This window comes from Elephas maximus, chromosome 5 (genome assembly GCF_024166365.1).
Source record: "Elephas maximus indicus isolate mEleMax1 chromosome 5, mEleMax1 primary haplotype, whole genome shotgun sequence".
NCBI lineage: Eukaryota > Metazoa > Chordata > Mammalia > Proboscidea > Elephantidae > Elephas > Elephas maximus.
Genome location: NC_064823.1, coordinates 70200018 through 70227414, shown reverse-complemented (window position 1 = coordinate 70227414; position 27397 = coordinate 70200018). Strand labels below are relative to the sequence as shown.

At 39.4% G+C, this 27397-nt stretch overlaps 1 protein-coding gene across 6 annotated transcripts in view; it reads left to right on the top strand.

Annotated features, from left to right (window-relative positions):
* The window catches only part of ARHGAP24 (Rho GTPase activating protein 24), a 703232-nt gene that overhangs the window by 125418 nt on the left and 550417 nt on the right, over nt 1-27397 (top strand). The window lies entirely within an intron of this gene.

The following is a 27397-nucleotide window of genomic DNA, read 5'->3' as shown; positions in this document are numbered from 1 at the left end:
TTTAATAATAAGCACTTTCAGGTAAACACAAGCGTTAAGGGAAGCTTTGGTGAATTTCAAGTCACTCAAAGCTTTTGTCTGGATAAAAAAAAAAGATGAAGCAAGAAAGAAAAAGAAAAAAGAAACTAAGTTTTTAAGGAAAAACCCCTTCTGTCTTGAGGATAAACATATAATATGTTGTCATTTTTAAAAAAATTCTCTATATTGCATTTCTATGTCACCCCAAAACAAGAGAAAATAATGTTACTCTGGATTCCTTAGAGATGTTAGGTTTTCAATGTCAACTCCTAACATGGGACCCAGACTCCCTGTATATGTCTATTTTAGTTTATTTGAATTAAAAGATCATCTCCGAGCAATTTCTGTTTCCGTCATATTTTATTTTATTTTTAACTTGCCAAGACAGGATCATGTCATCTCTTTCTAGAAAGTAAAAGTAGATAAATCATGCTGGGTATTTGAAATATAAAAGTTACAAGGGGTTTGCTTATCCAGGAGTAAAACAGTATGTGTTGCTTTGTCTCCTACGTAAGACTAATTGAAATCCAGTAGAGCAGAGCTTCACTCCATTACGGAGAAGATGGACAGATTAAATATAAACAGCCTGTCCCCTGATTCTAATTAGAGCTCAAAACCAACCCTTAAGGGCAAGAATGGATTTTGGTATTGAACTGGGCATATAAAACGTATAACACACAGAATTTATATATTAGAAAAGCCCAGAAAACAAGTATGAAGCCACATTAGACTTGTTAAGATCCTGTTCCCCCCTTTTAAATTCCTTAATACTTCCTCTTCTCTGGGGATATTTCAACTTCTAAGAGAGTCCAATAATAAAATTCCCCCCTTTTTTTATCTTTTCTGAGTACCTGCCCTTCAGGTACCAAGTCAGGGAATCTGTTCTCTCTAGAGCCATTACTGAGTTGTCAGAAATTTCACCTTAGACATCTTGGAAGACTGAGATATTGGCAAAACTTTGAAATAAATAGCAGAGGCGGTGTGTTCTTGGTGGAAGACCTTTAAATGGGGATCGGGGATAAACTGTGAGTTTTTCAGATCTGGAATTCAGTTCGAGGCATGTGGAAGGAATATACAACTACTTTTTTTTTTTTATGGTGATAGGAAGGAGAATCTGTAATTTTCCTACATGTAAGAGGTTGCTGAAACTCAGTCTGTCCTTGGCTTTCATCTATATGACTTGGTTTTATTACTTAATCTCTGGGGTTTGGATTCGAGATGGGGGGATTCTCTGTAGAGTAATGATCTTTGGGGCTGTATACACTATAAATCTGAAGCACCATTGAAAATACAAACCTGATATAAGTGGGAAAGAATTAAGTTCTCAAGAAAAAAATCTGTTGCAGAACAAATGGCAATGAACCCTTCCAGACAAGATCATAGCTTTAAGTATAAAAGTGTTCTTGGCTGAAATCCTTGGTGAAATCCTTTACGGTTTTGCTCAAGGATAGTAATGGCCAGAACTCTGTGAGCTTTCGTAGGTCATGGTTTTATTTAGCATGTGATCTTGGACTCTCCAGGGTGAAGGGTCGGGGTTAAGGGAAATGGGAGGGAGGTGGGGAGGATGAGGAATGTACAGCAGGTGGTAATGAATGGTTTGCATCTGATTCCTTTGCCGTCTTAGCCAAAGCCTACTTGGTGTTTACTAACAGTGCCCTTACTAGATTTGCCATGACCTGCTGGCCCATTGAATTGTATTTTCTTTCTGGCTCTATTAATGTTGGGGTTGGCTTCTCAGTGCTAAAAGGAAGCAGAGCTGCTGGCAAAGTCAAGATCATGCATTTGGCTCCTGTTCTTAGTATTTGCATTGCTGTAGCATAATCTTGTTCCCTGGGTAGTGCAAATGTTTAACACGCTTTGCTGGTAACCAAAAGATTGGAGGTTCCAGTCCACCACTGGTATTTCTGCAGAAAGGCCTGGTGATCTATTTGCAAAAAAATCAGCCATTGAAAACACTATGGGGAACCAGTTTTTCTTTGACACGTATGAGGTCACCGTGAGTTGAAATTGATGGGTAGCACCATCTTATTTGTTGTTTTTGTCGTTAGGTGCCGTAGAGTCGATCCCGACTCATAATGAACCTGTGCACAACAGAGTGAAACACTGCCCAGTCCTGTGCCATCCTCACAGTTGTTGCTATGTTTGTGCCCATTGCTGCAGCCACTATGTCAATCCATCCTGTTAAGAGTCTTCTTTTTCGCTGACCCTCTACCAAGCATGATATCCTTCTCCAGTGACTGATCCCTCCTGATAACATGTTCAAAGTATGTGAGATGTAGTCTCAAAATTCTTGTTTCCAAGGAGCATTCTAGTTGTACTTCTTCCAAGGCAGATTTGTTCGTTCTTCTGGCAGTCCATGGTATATTCAGTATTCTTCTCCCACACCACAATTCAGAGGGGTCAATTCTTTTTGGTCTTCCCTATTCATTGTTCAACTTTCACATGCATATAATTTAATTGACAATACCATGTCTTGGGTCAGGTGCACCTTAGTCTTCAAGGTGACATCTTTGCTTTTCAACACTTTATAGAGGTCCTTTGCAGCCCGTTTGCCCAATGCAATGTGTCTTTTGATTTCTTGTCTGCTGTTTCCATGGGTGTTGATTGTGGATCCAAGTAAAATGAAATCCTTGACAACCTCAGTCTTTTTTCCATTCATCATGTTACTTATTGATCCAGTTGTGAGGATTTTTGTCTTCTTTATGTTGAGGTGTAATCCATGCTGAAGGCTGTGGTCTTTGATCTTCATCAGTTAGTGCTTCAAGTCCTCTTCACTTTCGCAAGCAAGGTTGTGTCACCTGCATAACACAGGTTGTTAATGAGTTTTCCTCCAATCCTGATAGCTTTCAGATTATTTGACCAGCATACAGATTGAATAGGTATGGTGAAAGGATACAACCCCGAAGCCCGCACTTCCTGAGTTTAAACCATGCAGTATCCCCTTGTTCTTTCCGAACAACTGCCTCTTGATCCATGTATAGATTCCTCATGAGTACAATTAAGCGTTCCAGAATCCCCATTTTCCACATTGTAACCTGTGATTTGTTATGGTCCACATGGTTGAATGCCTTAGCATAGACAATAACACACAGGTAAACATCTTTCTGATATTCTCTGCTTTCAGCCAGGATCCATGTGACATGAGCAATGATATCCCTAGTTCCATGTTGTCTTCTAAATCCAGCCTGAATTTCTGGCAGTACCCTGTCCATATGCTGCTGCAGCTGCTTTTGAATGATCTTCAGCAAAATTTTGCTTGAATGTGATACTAATGATATTGTTCGGTAATTTCCACATCCGCTTGGATCACCTTTCTTGGGAACAGCCATATATATTGATCTCTTCCAGTGGTTGGCCGGGTAGCTGTCTTCCAAATTTCTTGGCATAGATGAGTGACCACTTCCAGCACTGCATCTGTTTGTTGAAACATCTCAATCGGTATTTCATCAATTCCCGGAGCCTTGTTTTTCGCCAATGCCTTCAGTGCAGCTTGGACTTCTTCTGTCAGAACCATCGGTTCCTGATCATATGTTACCTCCTGAAATGATTGAACATTGACCAGTTCTTTTTGGTACAGTGACTCTGTGTATTCCTTCCATCTTCTTTTGATGCTTCCTGAGTCGTTCAATATTTTCCCTGTAGTGTCCTTCAGTATTGCAACTCGAGGCTTGAATTTTTTCTTCACTTCTTTCAGCTTGAGAAAGGCTGAGCGTGTTCTTCCCATTTGGTTTTCCATCTCCAGTTCTTTGCATATGTCATGATAACGCTTCACTTTGTCTTTTTGAGCTGCCCTTTGAAATGTTCTGTTCAGCTCTTTTACGTCATCATTTTTTCCTTTTGCTTTAGCTACTCGACATTCCAGAGCAAGTTTCATAATCTCTTCTGACATCCTTTTAAGTCTTTTCTTTCTCTCCTGTCTTTTTAATGACCTCTCGCTTTCTTCATATATGATGTCCTTGATGTCATTCCACAGCTTATCTGGTCTTAGGTCATTAGTGTTCAACGTGTCAAATCTATTCTTCAGATGGTTTCTAAATTCAGGTGGGATATACTCAAGGTCATACCCTGGCTCTTGTGGACTTGTTCTAATTTTCTTCAGTTTCAGCTTGAACTTGCCTATGAGTAACTGATGGTCTGATCCGAAGTCAGCCCCTGGCCTTGTTTTGACGGATGACATTGAGCTTTTCCATGATGTCTTTCCACAGATGTAGTCTATTTGATTCCTGTGTATTCCATTTGTTGAGGTCCATGTGTATAGTCACCATTTATGTTGATGAAAAAAGGTATTTGCAATGAAGAAGTCGTTGGTCTTGCAACAGTCAATCATGTGCTCTCCGATATTGTTTCTGTCACCAAGGCCATATTTTCCAACTACCTATCTTTCTCCTTTGTTTCCAACTTTCACATTCCAATCACCAATAACTATCAGTGCATCCTGATTGCATGTTTGATCAATTTCAGACTGCAGAAGTTGGTAAAAATCTGCAGTTTCCTCCTCTTTGGCCTTAGTGGTTGGTACGTAAATTTGAGTAATAGTTGTATTAACTGGTCTTCCTCGTAGGCGTATGGACATTATCCTCTCACTGACAGTGTTGTACTTCAGGATAGATCTTGAAATGTTCTTTTTGACGATGAATGCAATGCCATTTCTCTTTAAGCTGTCATTTCCAGCATAGTAGACCATATGATTGTCCAGTTCAAAATGACTAATACCAGTCCATTTCAGCTCCCTAATGCCTAGGATATCGATCTTTATGCATTCCGTTTCATTTTTGATGATTTCCAATGTTCCTAGATTCGTACTTTGTACATTCCAGGTTCCTATTATTAACGGATGTTTGCAGCTGTTTCTTCTCATTTTGAGTCATGCCACATCAGCAAATGAAGGATGAAAGCTTGACTCCAACCATGTCATTAAGGTCAACTCTAAGGAGGCAGCTCTTCCCCAGTTGCATTTTGAGTGCCTCCCAACCTGAGGAACTCATCTACTGACACTGTATCAGGCAATGTTCCGCTGCTATTCATAAGGTTTTCACTGGCTAATGCTTTTCAGAAGTGGACTGCTGTGTCCTTCTTCCCAGTTTGTCTTAGTCTGGAAGCTCAGCTGAAACCTGTCCTCCATGGGTGACCCTGCTGGTATTTGAATACCGTTGCATAGTCCCAGCATCACAGCAACACACAAGCCCCCATAGTACAACAAACTGACAGATGCATGGAGGATCATTTTATTTAGCTGTAGTTATTTTCTTGTAGTATTTTTTGGCAAGGGGTGAAGGGGTCTATTCCAACGAGTTGAGGTTGTTGTTAGGTGCCATCGAGTCCATTCTGACTCATAGCAACCCTGTGAACAACAGAACAAAACACTGCCTGATCCTTTGCCATTCTCACAATCCTTACTATGTTTGAGCCCATTGTTGCAACCACTGTGTCAGTCTGTCTTGTTGAGGGTCTTTCTTTCACTGGCCCTGTACTTTACCAAGCATGAAGTCCTTCTCCAGGGACTGATCCCTCCTGATAACATGTCCAGAGGAGCATTCTGGCTGTATTTCTTCTAAGACACATTTATTTTTTCTTCTGGCAGTCTGTGGTATGTTCAGTATTCTTCAGCAACACCATAATTCAAAAGCATCAATTCTTCATTCTTCCTTATTCATTGTCCATCTTTCGCATGCATATGAATGATTTAAAATACCATGGCTTGGGTCACCACACCTTAGTCCTCAAGGTGTTTTCTTTGCTTTTTAACACTTTAAAGAGGTCTTTTGCACCAGATTAGCCCAATGCAACACATTGTTTTATTTCTTGACTGCTGCTTCCCTGGGTGTTGATTACAGATCCAAGTAAAATGAAACCCTTGACATTGTCAGCATTTTCTCTGTTTACGATGATGTTGCTTATTAGTCCAGTTGTGAGGATTTTTTTTCCTTTATGTTAAAATATAATCCATACTGAAGACTGAGTCTTTGACCTTCATCAGTAAGTGCTTGAAGTCCTCTTGACTTTCAGCATGCGAGGTTGTGTCATCTGCACGTCACAGGTTGTTAATGAGTCTTCCTCAATCCTGATGCAGCATTCTTTATAAAGTTATCTTCTGTAATCATTTGCTCAGCATACAGATTGAATAAGTATGGTGAAAGGATACAACCCTGACCCACACCTTTCCTGACTTTAAACCACTCAGTATCCCCTTGTTCTGTTCAAATAACTGCCTCTTGGTCTATGTACAGGTTCTGCATGAGCACAATTAAGCATTGTGAAGTTCTCACTCTTTGCAGTGTTATCCATAATTTGTTATGATCCACACAGTCAATATTGCATAGTCAATAAAACACAGATAAACATCATTACATAAGTTGGGTCTATACAATGCTAATTCCATCTTTCTATCTTGTTTCGGTATTGGTAAAGATGAATGCTTTGGTTAAAAATGGGGGGGGGGGTTGGTAGAGCTTCATTCAGCCTGGAGTCCAGTAAAAAGGGGCAGCCACCCAATTGGTCACATGTGGGTGTGGAGGAGGTTGAGGATAAGCAGAACCTGAGGTATCCATTCAATACTAACCACATCATACTGAGGAAAAATGCAGAAGGGATTTAAAATAAAAATCGGCCTGTTTGCTCTTAAAACCATGGCTAAAGGATTAAGATTTCTGCCAGATGGAGAAAGATATTAAAAATAAAATAGTAAATAACCAACATAGTAACGACGTTAATGCTCTTCATGTGAAGAGCCTGAGCCTCAGTTCCGTAACTCATCTGGGTTTACTATATGTAGGCAAACTTTACAAGGTTATGATGGTTTCGGCAGTTAAGTAAAAGCACATTTGGAAGTGGAAGGAATATTGTGGTGAAGAGTCCAAGAATATTCGGTTTTTAGAGGTTATCGTGCACATGTGTATTTTACACTCTATGGTGGCTTTGCTATAATTAATCTAATGCAGGTCTGATTGTGTTAGTCCCTTGTTCCAAAACTTTTGATGGAGCCTAGTGACCTACAATATGAACTCTATACTGTTAGCTCTTTAGAAAAGCAGCTAAAAGCTCTCCAAAGCCCTTTCTTTCCAGCTCCCTCTTCCTTACATGGGCCTCTCACTGTTCACACTTGCGATCCCTTGCTCATAGATTTTCCTTTTACTAGAATGCCCTCTGTCTGCAAAGTCCCTCTTGATTTTTGGTGGTTCACTTAAGATGGAACTTCATTTGGGAAGAGTTACCTGATTCCATGCAGGAAGAATCAATGATTTCATGCTATCTGGTTATATAGCACCTTGAATATACTTTGAATAATTATTTTAATAATTTTTACATGTCTTTCCTCCCCACAGAAAGCCTGGTGGCGTAGTGGTTAAGTGCTACAGCTGCTAACCAAAAAGTCGGCTGTTCAAATCCATCAGGCGCTCCTTGGAAACTCTGTGGGGCAATTCTACTCTGTCTTATAGGGTTGCTATGAGTTGGAATTGACTCGACGGCAATGGGTTTTTGGTTTTTCCTCCCCACTGCTGTGAGTTCCTCAGTGGGTGTATTGGTGGTAGTCGTTGGTGGGGGGAGCTGTATCAAAGTGGCCAGCACAGTATCTGGCACACAGTAGACACCTGTTAATGTTTTCTGAATAAATGAGCAAGCAAATTCACAAATGGGTATGTTGCTGTTGTTAGCTGCCATTGAGTTGGCCTCAACTTACGGCAACCCCATGCACAACAGAATGGAACTGTCGTAATCCAAAGGGTTTTCACTGGCTGACTTTTGGAAGTAGATCGCCAGGCCTTTTTTCCTAGTCTGCATTCACCTGGAAGCTTTGCTAAATCCTGTTCAACATCACAGCAACACACAAGCCTCCACTGACAGGTGGGAGGTGACTGTTCCTGAGATACATTGGCAGGAGTTGAATCCCAGATGGGCCTCCCATGTGGAAGGCGAGAATTCTACTAGTGGACCTCCACCGCCCTAGAATAAAGTACTGCTGGGCCCCGATTTATTCAGTATGTTTATATCTCAAAAGCCCATTTGAAAGATGTCTATTCGGACTCTGAGTTCATTTTCCGAAAGTAACAATGCTACAAAAGGTAGATCATTTTCCAGACCAGCCCACACATGCCTATTTAGTCCTTACAATAGATGGAATACTGTGCTTTAGCAATTCTAAAGTGGAAGCAAAACAAAACAAAAACTGCTGTGAAATCATTTTTTTCTTTCGTAAAATTACAAAATAGTTTTGAATTAAAAAAGGTAATAGAAACAGTTAAAATAGGTACATGCTTTTCCAGATTTGTTATTATTATTATTATACTATTTTATAAAATCTGTAGTCTATCTAATTCCAGTGGGAGGCCCTGAATTTCCCGTGGAAGACAAAGAATTATATTTGGAGCCACAGTTGCCTGTGGAATGGGCAGTGGTCTTAATTAATCAAACAAAACAGAATTACTAATTTTGGCTATTTAAAAATTATCTTGAAAGCCAGTGCCGGAGGGAAATCATATTTAATTAAAAAACATGGAGATGGATGGAGAGGAGGAAATTCAGAGTGGTGCCTTCTTTCATATTACTGATTCTTTATTATACTGACTTCCTTTTCATCTCATTTAAGCACTCAAGAGAATCCGAAGTTTCCTTCTGAGAAGATTTGTGTTTGCCCACAGTTATTTCCACTGCCTAACACGTGGAAGGGGCTTACACTCCATTTGGTCCGAAATAAAAATGGGCTCATTTATTAAATATTTTCGTAGGAATGTTACCTTTGCCACTTACATATCTGCCATTTAGCGTGTGGATCATTTGTCAATCAAGAATGCATCATACTTGTCTCAGTCAACTAGTGCTGCTATAACAGAAATACTACAAGTAGATGGTTTTAACAAACAGGAACTTATTCTCTTACAGTTTAGGAGGCTAGAAGTCCAAATTCAGGGTGCCAGCTCCAGGGGAAGGCCTTCTTTCTCTGTTGACTCTGGGGGAAGATCCTTGCCATCAGTCCTGCCCTAGTCTAGGAGCTTTTCGGTACAGGGACCTCGGGTTCAAAGTACGTGTGCTCCTGGTTCTGCTTTCCCGGTGGTATGAGGTAACCCTGTTCTCTGCTTACTTCTGTCTTTTGTATTTCAAAAGAGATTGATTTAAAATACAACCTAGTCTTGTAGATTGGGTACTGCCTCCTTAACATAACTACCTCTAATCCTGCCTCATTAACGTCATAGAAGTAGGATTACAACACACAGGAAAACCACATTAGATGACAAAATGGTGGCCAATCATATTATACTGGGAATCATGGTCTAACCAAGTTGACACACATTTTTTGGGGACACAATTCAGTCCATAACACTTGTGTTTCAGGCACTCGACAGGAAACTTAAGCTCAAATTTTTCCTTATTCAATGCCTTTGAGAAGCCAGGAAGAGCTAGCATTGATATTTAAGTAATAGCCTAATCACTCATTCTTCTGAATCTTCCAAAATCTCTCTCTGTATTAAATTATATGACTAGAAATTTGCCTTCTCTAACTTGGCTGCTAACCAAAAGGTCAGCAGGTCAAATCCATTGCTCCTTGGAAACCCTACGAGGCAGCTCCACTCTGTCCTATAGGGTCATTATGAGTTAGAATCGACTCAATGGCAACGGGTTTTGGTAATGACATTACAGGAACCCTGGTGGCGCAGTGGTGCTAAATGAAATGTTGATGGTTCGAATCTAGCAGGCACTCCTGGGGAGAAACATGTGGCAGTCTGCTTCTATAAAGATTACGGCCTTGGAAACCCTGTGGGGAAGTTCTACTCTGTCCTGAAGTGTCACTATGAATCAGAATAGACTTGATGGCAACAGGTTTTTTATTTTAATGACATTACAGAGTCCCTCAAAAACCAAAAACCAAACCTATTACCATGTAGTTGCTTCTGACTCATAGTGACCCTACAGGACAGGGTAAAACTACCTCATAGTTTCCAAGAAGCAGTTGGTGGATTCGAACTGCTGACCTTTTGGTTAGCAGCCTAACACTTAGCCACAGCGCCACTAGGGCTCCTACAAAGTTCCTAGGTGGTGCAAAAAGTTAGTGTGCTCCTCTGCTACCAAAAGTTTGGAGCGTTGAGTCTACCCAGAGGTGCCTCAGAAGAAGGGCCTGGCAGTCTAAAAAACTGAAAAATCAGCCATCGAAAGCCCTAAGAGCACAATTCTGCCTGGACATACATGGGGTTGCCGTGAGTTGAAACTGACTCAGTGACAACTGATTTTAATCACATTGCAGCACCTTATTGTTAAAATGTCTCTTTAAACTATTCTTTAATATAGTGCTTTTTACCGAGAGTCAATCAGTGTAAAAGAGATTGACCACATGAAAATATCTTGGTAATTTTGTTATGTATTTCAATATTCTTTATATAAGGATCTACATGATAAATACACCTTTGCTTTAAAGCCTACGAATTTTAAAGAGTGTGTCTCTCGTGATTCACTAGCATTGTTTTTTTGTTGGAAGAAGAGAGGCTAAGAAATCACCATGTTTCTTATTTTGGCTTGTCACCCGAGAAACTCTGAACTAAATTGGGTGCTTGGCTGTACCCTAGTCAAGTTTTTGTTATGAAATGGTTTACATCCTTTAACCCTTTCTTAATGTACCTGTTATACCTATGCCTTTTTATGAAAATGACCTCAAATCCATTCATCCTCCTCCTCCTTCTTTTACTTCTCTTAGATATTTAATTAAATATTTCTAAATTTCAATTTTGCAGCTTTGATTTAGTATTTTAGAGCCAATAATTGTTTTTTTCCAGGCCATTTTGGTGGGCCTTTGAAATATTCTATGTACTGTTTTTATACTCCCTGATGGATAGAATGGCCTTGCCTCCAAATGTTTCACTTCTTGAAAACCATAGGAAAATAATTTCTAACTTCATAAATAGATACATAAGGCTAAACATATGATATATTTTCAATATGTATGACACAGATGTATAGAAAAGTCCTCTTGGGGCCAAGAAACTGAAGAGAAACTCTTTTTTTTTTTTTAAACAAATAAAATCTATCAATAAACCAAGATTTAAGATGCTGTAATTAGTTGTTTTCTGACCATTAAATTGAGTCTTCAGAAAACAAAGTAATTTTTCAGATTCCCCAGAATAGGGAAGGGTAGCATTCATTTTGTCCTGAATTTTTTCTCTGAGTCTCAAGGGCTCTCATAGTGATAACAACTCTAATGAATTAAGTACCTACTAAGTACCAAACAGGGGCCCTGGTGGTGCAGTGGTTAAAGAGCTTGGCTGCTAACCAAAAGGTCAGCAGTTCGAATCCACCAGCTGCTCCTTTGAAACCCTATAGGCAGTTCCATTCTATCCTATAGGGTTGCTATGAGTCAGAATCGACTCGAGCGGCAACAGGTTTGGGTTTGGTTAAGTACCAAACACTTCATGAAGTGTCTTTTACATGTATTGCTTCTAATTCTATCAACAACCCTTCAGATATTGTTATTCCCATCATATAGGAATATTTGAACTCATATTAAGAAATTTACTCAGGTTAACATAGCTACTAAATGACAGAATTCAGGATTAAAACCAGGTCTTCCTAAATCCAAATACCATGCCATTTTTACTATCAACCTTCCACAATGTTTTTCTTTCCAGTTATTAATCTTAGAATCACAATCTTTGTTCTTCATGAGTTTGATATGTGGTACAGGCCGTGGTCTCAACATGATTTCCAGGGCCAGGTCTTGGACCTGTCTTGCAGGTCTTTTAGATGACAGCATTCTTGTACTGATGAGTTTGGGTTCCCTAGGATGGGACACCACTATCAAGGTTCTCATGAAGAAAAGAGTCTCCATCAACCACAGTCTAGTAACTGAATCAATCTTTAGTGATCTGCCTGACATATTTATTTGCTGATGAGAATTAAGTAGGAAAGGTGTAGTGCATGGAGCTTCAGTGAGCCTACTGCTTAATTCTCAGGCCTGGGGACATATACCCCAGGGGCACTGTGATGATGGAGGTGGAGGAAGGAGAAGGGAGCAAGTGGTCTTTAGTCTTAGGAGTAGAGACTCAACTTTTTCCCTGTCTGCTGAATCTGAGAAAGGGAAGAAAGTTTGAGTTAGCCATAGCAGTACTTACTGGGCACACAGAAATGAGATGATCAATAGGGAAGGTGATATCCAGGGCTGTCTTTCTTAGGTAAGGAATATTTATCAGAGGAATTGTTTGGGTGTGCCTTACTCTTGTTTGTAAACATACCTAGAGAAGAGAATTCTTCTGCCTCCTTGAGGGGTCATCTTCATTGTTTCCTTGTGTTGGCATATCTGGTTTTAAAATTTCTTATATGGCAATTAAGAGCCCAAGAGACAGAAAGGGCCACAAGAACCAGAGACTACATCATCCCGAGACCAGAAGAACTAGATGGTGCCTGGCCACAACCGATGACTGCCCTGACAGGGAACACAACAGAGAACCCCTGAGGGAGCAGGAGAACAGTGGGTTGCAGACCCCAAATTCTCATAAAAAGACCAGACTTAATGGTCTGACTGAGACTAGAAGGACCCCGGTGGTCACAGCCCCCAGACCTTCTTTTGGTCCAGGACAGGACCCATTCCCAAAGCCAACTCGTCAGACATGGATTGGACTGGATAATGGGTTGGACAGGGATGCTGGTGAGGAGTGAGCTTCTTGGATCAGGTGGACACTGGAGACTATGTTGGCATCTCCTGCCTGGAGGGAAGATGAGAAGGTAGAGGGGGTTGAAGTTGGCAAAATGGATAGGAAAAGAGAGAGTAGAGGGAGGGAGCAGGTTGTCTCATTAGGGGGTGAGTAATTGAGGGTATGTAGCAAGGTGTATATAAGTTTTTATGTGAGAGACTGACTTGATTTGTATACTTTCACTTAAAGCACAATAAAAACTATTAAAAAAAAAAAACCCCAAAAAATCAAATGTTAAAAAAAAAAATTTCTTATATGAAGGAACTTTCAACAAGAAAAGATGATTCCAGAGGAGGCAAAAGAGTCTGATGGTATCTAATGGCAAAGACCTAGGATTTAGCCACATGAGGACCACCTTCAGAGTCATTTTGTTTTTTTACATCTTATCATGACTTAACTGTTATTGTGAAATAGTCAAGTGCAATGTGGATGATTTTATGTAAAGCTGTCTATGGGGTTTACAGGCCTTCTACTTTCTCATATTTTTGATTTGCTGACTAGAGATTTCATTTTTTTTTGCTGACACCTCACACTTTCCTCATCAAAGAATTTTGTTGGTATTTATGGTGTTCAGCCCCAGTTGGCAGGTAATGCGGGAGCCTTGGTCTTTGGTATGCAGGTGGAGGCCATGGGGATTCATCCAGGTGAAGAGCTCTGAGAAGCTCTGTAGACAGGTCAAGCTGCAGAAGGAGGGAAGATGTGGGAGAGGCAGAAGCAAGGCTATAGGATAACGTGTTAGAAGCCAAGGAATCAGGAAAACAGGCAAATCCAGAGACAGCGCTGGGAACTAAAAGCCAGTGAGAGGGAAACATGTATGATGTGGCCGTTAAGACTTCAGTCTTTGTCTAATAATAGATAACAATTATTGAGGCCTTACTATGTGCTCAGGATGCCAAGCACTTGTCATGGGTTATCTCATTTAATCCTCACAGCTACCAAATAAGTACTAGTCCTATTATTATCTCTCCGTTAGAGATGAGAAAACTGAAACTTGAGGGGACTTAATAACTTGCCAAAATCACACAGTCACTAAGTGGTGGATCTGGGACTAAAAGCTTAAATATCTCACTTCAAAGGAGCAACCTTTACCACTCTGCTCTGGAATTAGACCTGTGTTCAAACCTGGCTCTGACATGCACATGCCTTGTGACCTCGGGTAATTGCATTAGCCTCCTTGAACCACAGCTTTCTCTGCTGTAAATATGGGTGTTTAATAATACCTATTCATAGTGTTATTATGAGGATTAAATAAGCAATGCATGCAAAGTGCCTGGAAGGGTTTCTAGCACCTGGTAAGTATAAAAAAAATGTCAACAGTTATTATTGTTAAGCTAAATGATGATCAGGGGAGTCTTAAGCAGTGTTTTTCCAACTGTGGGTTGTGGTCATAAGATCAATTTAGTGGTTCATAATCAACGTTTATTTCTGAACAAAAATAAATAGGATACAATGGGATGCGATGGAATAGAAAAAAAAATCAGGTAAAAGTAAGGACTGATTTATGTAATTTTAATTTTAGGGATGTGTGTGTACAAAAAAAATTTTATTTTTTTGTGTGTACACACGCATCTCACATACTAGATAAATGAAAAATGTACATCTGATTGTTGATAACAGTCAACAAATGTATTTTAAAAAAATCCTTTAGGCTAGTGGTTCTTGAAGTGGTCTCAGGACCAGCAAAGTCAATTTCATCTGTGTTTATTGAGTCCCACCCAAAAAACCAAACCAAACTCACTGCCATTGAGCCAGTCCCAACTCATGGCAACCCCATGCGTTTCAGAATAGAACTGAGCTCCGTGGGATTTTCAATGGCTGTGATCTTATGGAAGTAGGTTGCCAGGCCTTTCTTCCAAAGTGCTGCTGAGTGAATCCAAACCACCAATCTTTGGGTTAGTAGCCAAGCACAAACTATTTGTGCCACCCAGGGACCTTGGGTCCCACCTTAGACCTACTGAAAAAGCAACTCTAGGTTTGGGGCCTTGTGTTTTGTGCCTTAGCAAGGCCTCTAGCATGATTCTGATGCATGCGAACCTTTGAGAACTACTAAGTATTCAAAGGTGGCACTTGGAAATCATATAAAAAAAGCTAGAAGAGGATGCGTCTGAATTACTTAAAAGCAGTTAAAAGTACATGTTGATATTGTATTGACTGAAGATTTCAGTTCTCCCCGGAATGCTGTCAAGTGTTTCTGTGACTTTGGTTTTTTGTACTTGTTTCCCTTTATTTATCTATGCTGCTTGCTCATGGTGCAGGTGGGGAAGTCCCACAGAAGTGAATTAGTTTATCTGTAATAGGACACTGAGTAGTTAGATTCAGTACTTTCTTCTAGAGCTACAAGAGAAAAACTTAACAGTCTTTGTGCGTAGCCCTGAGTTTCTTAAGTTGTATTCAATTTGAAACATTTTAATGATAATAGTCCAGATGTTGGAGGAGCTGTAAAATTAGGAATTGAATTAAGATCTCATAAAACATACATATACACACACTCAATATTTTACAAATTGAGATATTTATTTTGAAAAAGTACATGCGGACAGGAGACTGACAATCTAGGTGATATACAATATGAATGCTGATGACAAAAATATTTTTTTGATGAAAACAGAAAGTGGTAAAAATATCACAGGGAGTTTTCTCCTCAAAGAAACCAATGAATGTGTTCAAGATTTTTTTGATTGTATGCCATTATCTGTAGGAGAAAAGATTACATTGTATTAACCTGCCTTTGTTCATTTCTGCATTAGGTGTAATTTACCATTGTGGCTGGTCTTTGGTTGGAGGGTGTGTTTATTTTAAAGCTTATAAGTATCCTTTTTGAAAACATTCAGCGTTGGAGTTCATTAGGAAAGGCTTGAGAGCTTTCTTTTTAAAAAGAATATTACCTTGGATTTTTTAAAAGAGCTATTCAATAGATGCACATTAACTTTTCTAAATTAAGTCGTTAGTGGTGGGTGAAAATATTTTTAAAGACAAAAGTGTCAGTTTACCAAGTTTGAAAGGTAACAAAGTCTACCTTCTGGTTTAACACAGATATAATATTGAAAAAGTAATGTGAAAGATACTCCTAATGGTCCTCCTTTGGTTTGCGTTCCATAGTTGGAGAAGAATAAAAAGGTCTTTAGGAAAAGTTGGAGATGTGGGCTTTAATCCTACTTCTGGTGTTAATTAGCATCTATGAACTCAGGCAAAGCCCTTAGTTTTTCTGAACTTCAGTCTCCTTTTCTATAAAAACGAGTTAGAGTAAATATTTTCTAAGGTTGTTACAGCATTGAAAAAGTCTGTAGATGAGTGAGGGTATCAGGACTGGAGGAAGGCTCATTAACAACCTGTGATATGCAGATGACACAGCCATGCTTGCTGAAAGTGAGGAGGACTTGAAACACTTACTGATAAAGATCAGAGATGACATACAGCCTTCAGTATGGATTACAACATAAAGAAAACAAAAAACTTCACAACTGGACCATTATATAACATCATGACAAATGGAGAAAATAACTGAAATTGTCAAGGATTACGTTTTACTTGGATCCACAATCAACATCCATAGAACCAGCCATCAAGAAATCAAAAGATGCCTTGGATTAGGCAAATCTGCTGCAAAAGACCTCTTTCAAGTGTTCAAAAGCAAAGATGTCATTTGGAGGACTAACATGCACCTGACCTAAGCCATGGTATTTTCAATCACACATATGCCATGTGAAAGACGTACTATGAATAAGGAAGACCGAAGAAGAATTGATGCCTTTGAATTATAGTGTTGGTGAAGAATACTGAATACACCACGGACTGCCAGAAAAACTAACAAATCTGTCTTGGAAGAAGTACAACCAGAATGCTCCTTAGAAGGGAGGATGATAAGACTTTGTCTCATGTGCTTTGGACAAGTTATCAAGAGAGACCAGTCCCTGGAGAAGGACATCATGCTTGGTAAATTAGAGGGTCAGAGAAAAAGAGGAAGTCTCTCAAGAAGATGGACTGACACAGTGGCTGCAACAATGGGCTGAAACACAGCAAGGATAGTGAGGATGGTGCAGGACCCAGCAGTGTTTCCTTCTGTTGTCCATGGGGTCACTATGATCGGGAACTGACTTGACGGCAACTTACAACATAAATACCACTCTTTAAGGGGCATTTTGCATGTGAAAGCTGGACAATGAATAAGGAAGACTGAAGAGTTGACACCTTTGAATTGTGGTGTTGGCGAAGAATATTGAATATACCATGGACTGCCAAAAGAACGAACAAATCTGTCTTGGAAGAAGTAAGGCCAGAATGCTCCTTAGAGGCAAGGATGGTGAGACTGCGTCTTACATACTTTGGACATGTTGTCAGGAGGGATCAGTCGCTGGAGAAGGACATCATGCTTGGCAGAGTACAGGATCAGCGGAAAAGAGGAAGACCCTCAATGAGGTGGATTGACACAGTGGCTGCAACAATGAGTTCAAGCATAACAACGATTGTAAGGATGGCGCAGGACTGGGCAGTGTTTCGTTCTGTTGTGTATAGGGGTCGCTATGAGTCGGAACTGACACGGTACCTAACAACAACAACAAGGGCCATTTAAAAATGTGGGAGGGTGCTTTTTGGTCATCACAATAATTGGTTGAAGGTCATCACAATGATTGGCGCACAGTGCTCAAGGTCAAGAATGCTGTATGTCTTGCAATGTGTGACAGTCCCTCATTAAAGAATTTTCCTTCTCAAAATGCCAGGAACATTCCCATTGAGCTAATGAAGTTAAAAGATTTTATAATATAATTTATGTATAATATAAAAGTGAAATAATATAATATATAATATATCCGTATTTTATAAAATCATTTTGGGAATTGAAAATGTAGTTGGATGCTTTCTGTTGTTTCAGTAGCACAAATGCAAACAATATCTATTCTTAGAAGACAACTGGTGTTTTTGGTGCACAGGAGAGAACTGCCCCCTCCTCGGTGCACTATATAGTGACTATGTAGTAAGAAAAACAGTGAAAATCTTAGCTCTGTTAGTTAAGTGAGCAAACATAACTTGAAGATATACTAAGAACAGTTCCTTTGTGTATGAAAGTTATTGCTTTCCTGATGTCAGCCGTATTTTTAATGAAATGGCTTACAGACGTTTCCATTCAATGTAAGTAGGCATTATAGGCATAGCTTTGATTCTCCATGATAAGAAATACCATTTGCTTAGCAGCTAGCTCACACGCATAATGAGGAGTGACCTGAGCACTTCCTGTCCCTCTGGGCCTCCTTCTGCACTTGTGTTGGCCTCTTGTTTTGTGGGTCAGGCTAAGGGCACAGCCCTTTCAGTGAGAGCCACTCACCCAGGGCTGTCTCAAGAACCTTGCAGTGCTTTCAAATTTGAGGTGAACTTTGCTCTGAAGTCACTTAAATCACAGGATCATTTTCTTAAAAGTCTTTCCTCTCTTCTACCTTCCTCCTTGCATTCGCTTTGGTTTGCCAATGGGTATATTTTTAAACCATGACACTTTGGGTGTAAATCGTGCGGTATGGTTGCAATTGTTGCCCAGCTAACCAAAGACAACTTGAATTTTCCAGGAGTGAAAGAGCAATGCTTCCCCTCTCTTTGGTGGACCTGGGCTTTAACTCTGCCTCTGTAGGAGAAGGGGAGAAGGAGGAGAAATTGGAATGAATCATTTTTCTTTTCCTATTAAATTTGGTGGAAATTTAGATGAGAGGAGAAGATTAAAATTACAGAATTTAAAAGAAAGTCTTTTGTTCTATAGACTTTGGGTAATCCGTAAATTTTAATTATCTATGCTGGGCCTCTGTAATAGCCCATAACAAAGTAAAAGTTATGTTTATCAAACTTTAGAACAAAAGCCTTAGAAAATAGCTGCTGCCATCTCACTTCAATCTTCGAGATATGAAAAATGAGCCCAAAGAGAGATTTAGGTGGGTTGTCCCATGAAATGCAGTCAGGAAGAGATAGATGAGGGCTCTTGATCTCTGGTGACTAGTTTTTTTCTACAATACTGCACTTTTTCTCAAAAGCCTTTCTCACCTGGGTTCCCTGAGAGGATTAAACTCGAGGGCTGGTTTAAGGCATCCAGTGTATGCAATAAATTACCTTCTCTGCAATGCAAATAGGAGAGTGTTAGGTAGGTAATATCTTTGGTAGATTAGAGAAAGTAGTCACTCATATCATTTTCTGTGTTCTGTGGTTCAGATGAGGAACTCTGACACAGAAAAGAGCAAGTGAACCCATAACTAACATTTCTTAATGCATTTTTACTAAGCTTAGTTAACCCTAACCAAACCAAAAAACCAAACCTGTTGCCCTTGAGTCAATTCTGACTCATAGCAACCCTAAAGAACAGAGTAGAACTGTCCCACAGGAGCACCTGGTGGATTTGAACTGCGGAGCTTTTGGTTAGCAGCCTTAGCTTTTAACCACTTTGCCACCAGGGTTTCTTAGATTAACCCTAAAGACAGCTGAAAAAATACCATATTAAAATCAAGGTGCTAACCTGCCATACACTCCTTTATGTTTTTGGTTACATTCTTTTTTTTCAGCAAATTCATCCTATATTCCTTTTAATAATATTAATTACGCTGATCCCATTTAATGTGAATTTCAATGTTCAGAATACATTGTAGATTTTCACTTAACTCTGTCTTCAAACCGCACCATAATTATAAATTGTTTTCTTATTTTATGGTCTTCATATTTCTGAAAAGCAAACAAATAAGTAAGCCTAGTAGTATTTAACAAGAAATTTCGTGCAGAAAACAAAAACTAGCTGGTTGATCGTTTTAAACTCTGCCTTGGCCTGTCAGATAAAATCACTGAGGCTGACTCAGAGAATGGAGAAGGAAGGAAAAAGCAGATCCGCTCATGGTGACTGCTGTGTAAATCCGAGAAACAGGGAGAATTCCTTCCATGCGGTACTTTTATTATCTCTCTGTTTGCAGTCCCATGCATACTGTTTACTTTGTGGAACATTCCAGAGAGTATCCTTAGCTCCCCTGACAGGCGCCAGCGACTGAGTCTTAAAGACTCCGAGGGACTCCTTTCTGAAACAGTGGAGGACTACCTAAAAGATAGAGCACGTCGACGGCAAGGGAGAATTGTTGGACTCTTCATACCGAGCAAGGGGAGACCTTTGTGCAGCTGAGCTTTGGAGCCACATATCTTTGCAGGCAGCTCTGCAACAGCGGGATGTGATCTCCAAAACATAGATAGGGTTACTTTTCTCTCTCAAAAGAGAGAATACTCAATGCTTAGACTTCCTTCAGATGTTTGCATGCGGCTCAATGGTGCCACGTCTGGAACTGTGCTTCTATTTATCTTCAAGCAAGCATAGGACTTTAGTGGGTCATGAGTCCTTATTTATTTAGGAGACAGCCACCTGACCAAATACAGAGCAATAATAATAGCATATTTTTTTTACTGTTGGTTGCCATAATAAAGACTTTCTTGATGTTCCAGAAAGAGCCATAGCATAAAATAAAATTATATTGTACTATTTTGTAGAAATGCCAAGGAATTAATGTATGATATCATTTATGAGCTGGATTATTAACCTGATATACTAAAATAATTCAGAAAAAGTAAACGATATGTAAAGGTCATGTTGCATGGGGTGGGGTATATGTGTGTGTTTGAGAGAGTGTGTGAGGCAAGAAGAGAATAAATGTATGTGTCGTGTTAAAGTGCAATGCGATGAAATTGCTGTTGATATTTCATATTAGTCTGGGATAGGCTGAATTACAGCTCATGCTGCTGTTTGTGAAGGTTGTCAGGGACACATCCTGTGTCTGCTTAAAAGATTGGAGATTGATCCCTGATACCAATGTTGACCTGTAAATCGTAACCAGAATAGTAATTAGGACTGTGTTTACAGACTTAGGGGCAGGCAGCTAAGGCCTCTGCTAACTCATTATTTCCCAATGGACCAGGTTAAATTTTTATCTTAAATCTGAGCCTTGATATGAAACAAAGGTTTCAGCTGCTTTTTCCTTGAGTCGGTAGTTCCTTTACATTGTAACTTCCTTGTATTCCATTGTTAATTTTTCCAGAGAATTCTCCTTAGAGTGCATTCACACGTGAACCAGTCTACCTGTCCCCTTTCTGAATTTTGTGCTCTAATTGATTTCAATTAGGGGCAGGGAAGCACCATTATTTTTTGACTGTTAAATGCTGTAGTTAAACGATCCCACCAGAGAAGGTTTGTTTGGCAGCTTTTGGGAATTTATTAACACGGCAGTCCCAGGACCTATTAGAATGTTGCATTTTCCTCTGCAGATCTGTGAGAAGCATTTTTTATCTGTGGTAAATAAGTGTCCACTAACTAGAATTTGATAGCATATTTGAAAAAGTGTCCTTTATTTTTCCCCCTTAAAACAGACCCCGCATGGCTTGACATCATGAAAACCTTGGATATTATATAATTTATTAGTGATTCCTTTTTCATAGGGTCACTATGAGTCAGAATCGACTCCATGGCACTGGAGGTTGGGGGTTTTTCTCATAGGAAGAACCATCACATATGATTTTAAGAGTCTCAGGTTTTTTTAATTTTCATGTTTTTAATCCAGCACATGTGCTTTTTTTCTGCAGACTCCCATTTGCCTTTTATTAGTAGGTTTGCTTAACACTTTCCACTTGTTCAACCAACGTTTACTCTTTTTTTCACATGTGAGTGGATTTTATGAGGGTTACTACACTACTTGGTACTCTGGGTTGGTCAATTACCTGATTATCTTTCTTTATTCTCTTCATAGATTTGACTAAATCAGGCATGATATTAAATGTCTTGTAATTTATCACATAAAAATAATGCTTTCACAGACTAATTTTTAAGTTATTACCTTCATAATTGAGCTTTTCAGATTACAGTTGCTTATTTTTAGTTCATTAATAGCAAGTGTAATACATTGCTTCCATTTAAAGTGAGCATTTAAAAAAATAACTGTTTTGTCTCTTATTTCCTATGCCTTCTTTTGTGTTTGACATTAAATATTAGGTCTAGAAATTATAACTATAAAAAGTAACGGGAACTAGCTTCTTCTATTAATTGCCATTCACTAACTTGTAACTTATTTGTTTATATTAATAAATCAGCTAGGTTCCTTTTCAGCTTGCATGTTACCCAGAAATCACCAGGACTCCTGGGGTCTGGTCATACCCAAGTGACTGTGTGGAAACCAGACACTTGGATATGAACACTTGGGAATGAGCAGATGTCCTGAATGAAGTTCAGTTTGGACTAAATCTGTACTACAGTCTTGGAACTACTGTTTTTCATCTAACCCTGATCCTATACTTGTTTGGTTCAAGGAAGGCTGTGGTGTGAGTATATTGTTAACCAGGCAACCAAGGCTTTTGTCCTGTGATGAGAACTTCCAATGCCTTTGAGTGTCTGCAATGCCATCTCATAAGAGTTAACCTCAAGTTCCCTTAGAAGTTTCAGCTGCTTCATTTTTAAACTCTAATGAAATTGAAACTGTGTGGAGCAGGTGGCAGCTGTGCATTAGGGACCTCATCAACAGCCCGTCTACTTCTGTCTGACTCAAAGCCATAGGCCCTTTCCCCTTTCAACTTAAATGTCTTGTTTCTACCCTTCATTTAACCACTTTCTTCTCTTCTATTTTCGATTTTCTTTCTTTCTTTGTTCTTTTTCTTTTATTACAGTAGAGCCATGCCACACCAGTTTCCTGTAAGTACCATACTTTCTTATGATCTTTTTCTTTCCATATTTCTTCTGTCATCACTGGTCATGGTGTTTATCTGATCCTCATGCCTTCTCTTCTGGTTACATATATCCAGGATATATTGCATTAATCACATTTTTGTTCCTTTTGGGTGAATCCATGCATTCAGAAGTTCAGAATCCACTTTCATTGCCCAAAACTACTGTAAGGAAAGACTGTGTAACTATTATTGACTTCTTTCACTCTTCACTCCCGTGAAGGCTTTGTAGAATGTAAAACCAGAGAGGCAGCTGATTTAGTCAATATTACATTGGTTCTAGACTTAAAAAATAAATAACAAGATGAAAAACAAAAACCCTGGATTTGAAAGTCAGTTCTACTATTCATTCGCAAGTCACTCAAAATATTTTGCAAACTGGGAATACTGGTCATATGAGATAATGTGGCTGAGAGTATTTCATGGTGCAAATGTTGTTGAGAATTACTATTAAAGAAGAGCATAATTCAGTATCATAGGAAATCTTTTATTTATATTTTATTTTTTAACTTTCATTTTAGAATAATTTCAGACATAAAATAAATTTGCAATAAGTAGTGGGGCGGGAACCCCATCACCATTGAGTTGATTCTTGACTCATAAAAAACAAACAAAAAAAAAAACCCAAAACCAAACCCATTGGAATCAAGTCCATTCTGACTTATACCAACCCTACAGAATAGAGTGGAACTGCCCCATAGGGTTTCCAAGGGGCAGCTGGTGGATTCAAACTGACAACCTTTTGGTTAGCAGCCACAGGTCTTAACAACTAAACCACCAGGGCTATGACAGAGTAGGACTGCCCCAAAGAATTTCCAAGCAGCAGCTGGTGGATTTGAACTGCCGACGTTTTGGTTAGCAGCCAAGCTCTCACCCACTGCACCACCAGGGCTCCAAGTAGTGAAAAGAATTCCTATATAACCTTTTCTAAATGTTAGCATCTTAAAATGAGCACAATCAGGAAATTAACTTAGATATAATGCTGTTAAATGATGTATTGAACTTAGTCAAATTTCGTCAGTTGTCCCACCACCGTCCTTTTTCTGAACCAAAATACACTCCAGAATCACATACTTAGTTGCCACATCTTTTTGTTTCCTCCAGTCTGAAATAGTTACTCAGTGTTCCTTTGTCTTACGTGATCTCGACACTTTCGAAGGGTAAGTGAGATGACAAGTTATTTTGGAGAATGCCTCTCAATTTGGGTTTCTGATATTGTCTCATGATTAAACTCAGGTTATGATTTTTTAGCAAGAATACCACAGAAGTAATGCTGTGTCCTTGTCAGTGCATTGTATTAGGAAGTACGTGATGTCAGTGTGCCCAATAGCTGTTGTTAGTTGCCGTCCAGTTTCCAGTTGATTCTGACTCACGGCAACCCCATATATGCATAGTAGAGCTGTACTCCGTGGGGTTTTCAAGGCTGTGACCTTTCAGAAGCCGATCTCCAAGCCTGACTTCTGAGGTGCCTTTGGATGGGTTTGAACTGTCAGCTTTTTGGCTTGTAATCGAGCATTTAACTATTTGCGCCACCCTAGGGATGTCAATTGTGATGCCTTAGTTGAAGTTTTCCAGATTTCTCTACTGTAAACTTTCCAGTTTACTTTTTCTAATTAATAAACATCTTTGGAGGGATACTTTGAGATTATGTAAATGTCTGGTTTTTCATCACGCTTTCACCTACTAATTTTAGCATGCTTGCTGATTGTTGTCTGAAACAATTGTCATTATGATGTTTTGCCAAATAGTGGTTTTCTATTTTCATAATTCCTGATGCGTTTCTTAGTTAACATTTTCGGTAAGGAGGAGCATTCTTTCTCGCCCACTTATTTACTTATTTATTTATATCAGTGCAGAGTCATTAATTTTGTTCTATGAGTTATAATTCACTACTACTCTTATTTATCTTATTGCTCAAATTGTCCAAAGTTGGCTTCTTTGTCCCTTTTCATGTCAATATCATTTTTTTGAACACTTTCTTATTTTCTGGTACCAAAAGATGTTCTAGGCTCATATTTTCTCTGATCCAGCCCTCTAATCAGCCATTTCTCCAAGAGGCCCTGGTTTCTTTTATTGAACAGTGGTATTTAGACACCAAGATCTGGGCATTAGGTGTCCTCGTTTGCAATATGATGTGTCTCCTTTCTCACACAATGTATTTGCTTATTTTCTCAACTCTGTACTCCACATAAAATACTTGTCATAATTGGTAACCCATTTGTTGTTGTTGTTAGGTACCTTTGAGTTGATTCCGAATCATAACAACCCTATGTACACCAGAATGAAACACTGCCCAATCCTGCGCCATACTCATAATCCTTGTTATACTTGAGGCCACTGTTGCAGCCGCTGTGTCAGTCCATTTTGTAGAAAGTCTTCATTTCTTTTGCCACCCCTCTGCTTTACCAAGAATGTTGTTCTTCTCCAGGGACTGGTCCTTCCTGATAACATGTCCAAAGTACATGAGACACTATTCTCAATTCTCGATAGTCATAATAAATGCCTACATCACTGGCTTGTGTATGTATTGTACTGTACTTTCTATAAGTATTTTATTGTGAACTTTCCCTACTTAAAAATAAAAAGGTTACCTTATAACAGTGTGTCTTAGTCATCTAGTGCTGCTATAATAGAAATTCCATAAGCAGATGGCTTTAACAAAGAGAAACTCATTTTCTCACAGCCTGCAAGACTAGAAGTCCAAATTCAGGGCATCAACTCCAGGGGAAGGCTTTCTTGCTCTGTCGCTCTGGAGGAAGGTCCTTCTTTTCAATCTTCTCCTGGGCTAGGAGCTTTTCCATGCAGGAACTCTGGGTCCAGAGGACACGCTCTGCTCCTGGTACTTCTTTCTTGGTGGTATGAGGTCCCCACTCTGCTTCCTTTCCTTTCATCTCTTGTAAGATAAAAAGTGGTACATGGAAACTCCCTGTACTTTGGCTCAGGAATGTGATCTTAGTAAGGGTGTTATAATCCCACCCTACTCCTCTTTAACATAAAATTACAATCAATAAATGGAGGACTACCACACAATACTGGGAATCATGGCCTAACCAAGTTGACACATATTTTTGGGGACACAATTCAATCCGTGACACAGTGTATGCATAGATTCATAGGCAGGAGCATCCAGTCCTGTGTATTGCACATCTCTTGAGTGTTGTGGAGCCCTGGTGGCAAAGTGGTTAAGAACTTGACTGCTAACTAAAAGATCTGCAGTTCGAATCCATCAGCTGCTCCTTGGAAACCCTATGGGATACTTCTACTCTGTATTATAGGGTTGCTGTAAGTGGGAATCAACTCTACAGCAATGTGTTTTTGAATGTTGTAGCCTTATTTCTCTGTTTAACTTTCTTTTGAAAATATTACCATGAAGTGCATCATGGCTCCCAGATGCAGCAAAACAAGTGCTAGTGATAGCAGCAGCAAGAGGCAAAGGAGAAGTGTCAATTTGGAAGTGAAACCAAAGGTTACTAAACAACATGAAGGTGGAGAATCAGTGAATGCTATTGCTTACAATTTAGGCATGTTCACACAACGTCCAAATCACATAATATCCTATTTCACAGAACATACCCTGGACATTAAGCAGCACATGACTGTATACCAAACTTTCATTTGGTAGAAAGGCAGAAACAAACAACTCTGGGGTGAAGGACCTAGTTTTACCCAAAGTAAGGTGGGTTTTGTCCTTGGATCCAGAGAAATAACCCTTGAAGTAATTGGGGTACCTTGGCCTGAGACTTCCAGGCGATGCCTGAGAATTTGTTTTGGTGAGTGGGGGCTGGCCAGACCAGAAATACTCACCTGGATGGCTGATTTCAACTAGCCTCAGGAGGCATGATTTAGCCTATCAGACAGGAATAGCCAATGAAAGCCCTGAACGTGGAGGCTCAGATGGGCTTCCTGGTTGGTGAGAACATCTGCTCTTGGGAGGGTAGCTTGCCTCTTGGCATATGGAAGCTTCGCATTGGGAGCCCTCCCAGACCTTGCCCTATGCACTTCTTCATTTGTATCCTTTGTGGCAATAATAAATCTGTAGTTGTAAGTATGGTAACTCACTGAATTTTCTATGAGTCATTCCAGCAAATTATCAAATCCAAAGGGACAGTAGGAAACAGCAGGTCATAAAGTAAAGGGTATCGTGTGGACTACCGAGCTCCAAGTGGCATCCCAAAGTGGTAGTGGGAAACCAGCCCCAAATTTGTGACCAGCAAATCAGAAAGTTGGGATGTTGTATGGACTCTCCAAACTTGACTGGCGTCTGCCTATTTGACGCTGTCCTTTTGACTTGTGAGCTCTGACCCAGCTCTGAGTAGCTAGGGCTAGAGAGAGAGAGTGCTATAGGGGCAGCTGGTGATGGGGATGGAGACGTGGGAATATGAGGACTGGATCAATTGCCACATTTTGGGCATTGTATTTATGCTGATCTTATGCATGCACAAACAATAAACAAACAAACATCCCAGCAAAACAAAACCAAGCCCCCAAAAAACAAAAAATAAAAGTCCAGAGAATTAAGTCATTTGTCAATTGGCCCAAACATAAGTAGCTGTTGCACCATTGAATCCCAGTTAATTCTTTATATTTAGGCTTCTCCTTTTTTTTTTTTTTGCATCCATTTAACTTTAGGTGGGATTGATGATACAAATAATATTCTTTTCCTGGTACTCACTGACTTTTTTTAATTTTCTTGGAGAATATAACACGTATATTTTCTCCATATAGAATAAAATTTTCGGCATCTGTACTTTAAATTCTGTGCCTTCTTTGGGAAACTGCGTTTTATAATAGTTCGGATCATAGGCTCTATGTTGATTACTTGAGTTCTTATCCTGACTCCGCTAGTTGTGGTTTTTGGTCAAAGTACTTAATCTCTCTGTGCCTTGGTTTGTCCTTCTGAAAAATTAAGACAAACATGGTATTTCTTTAGATAATTGTTATGGAGTTATACCAGTACATGATACAACATCATTATAGGTTGTACCACCTTAATATTT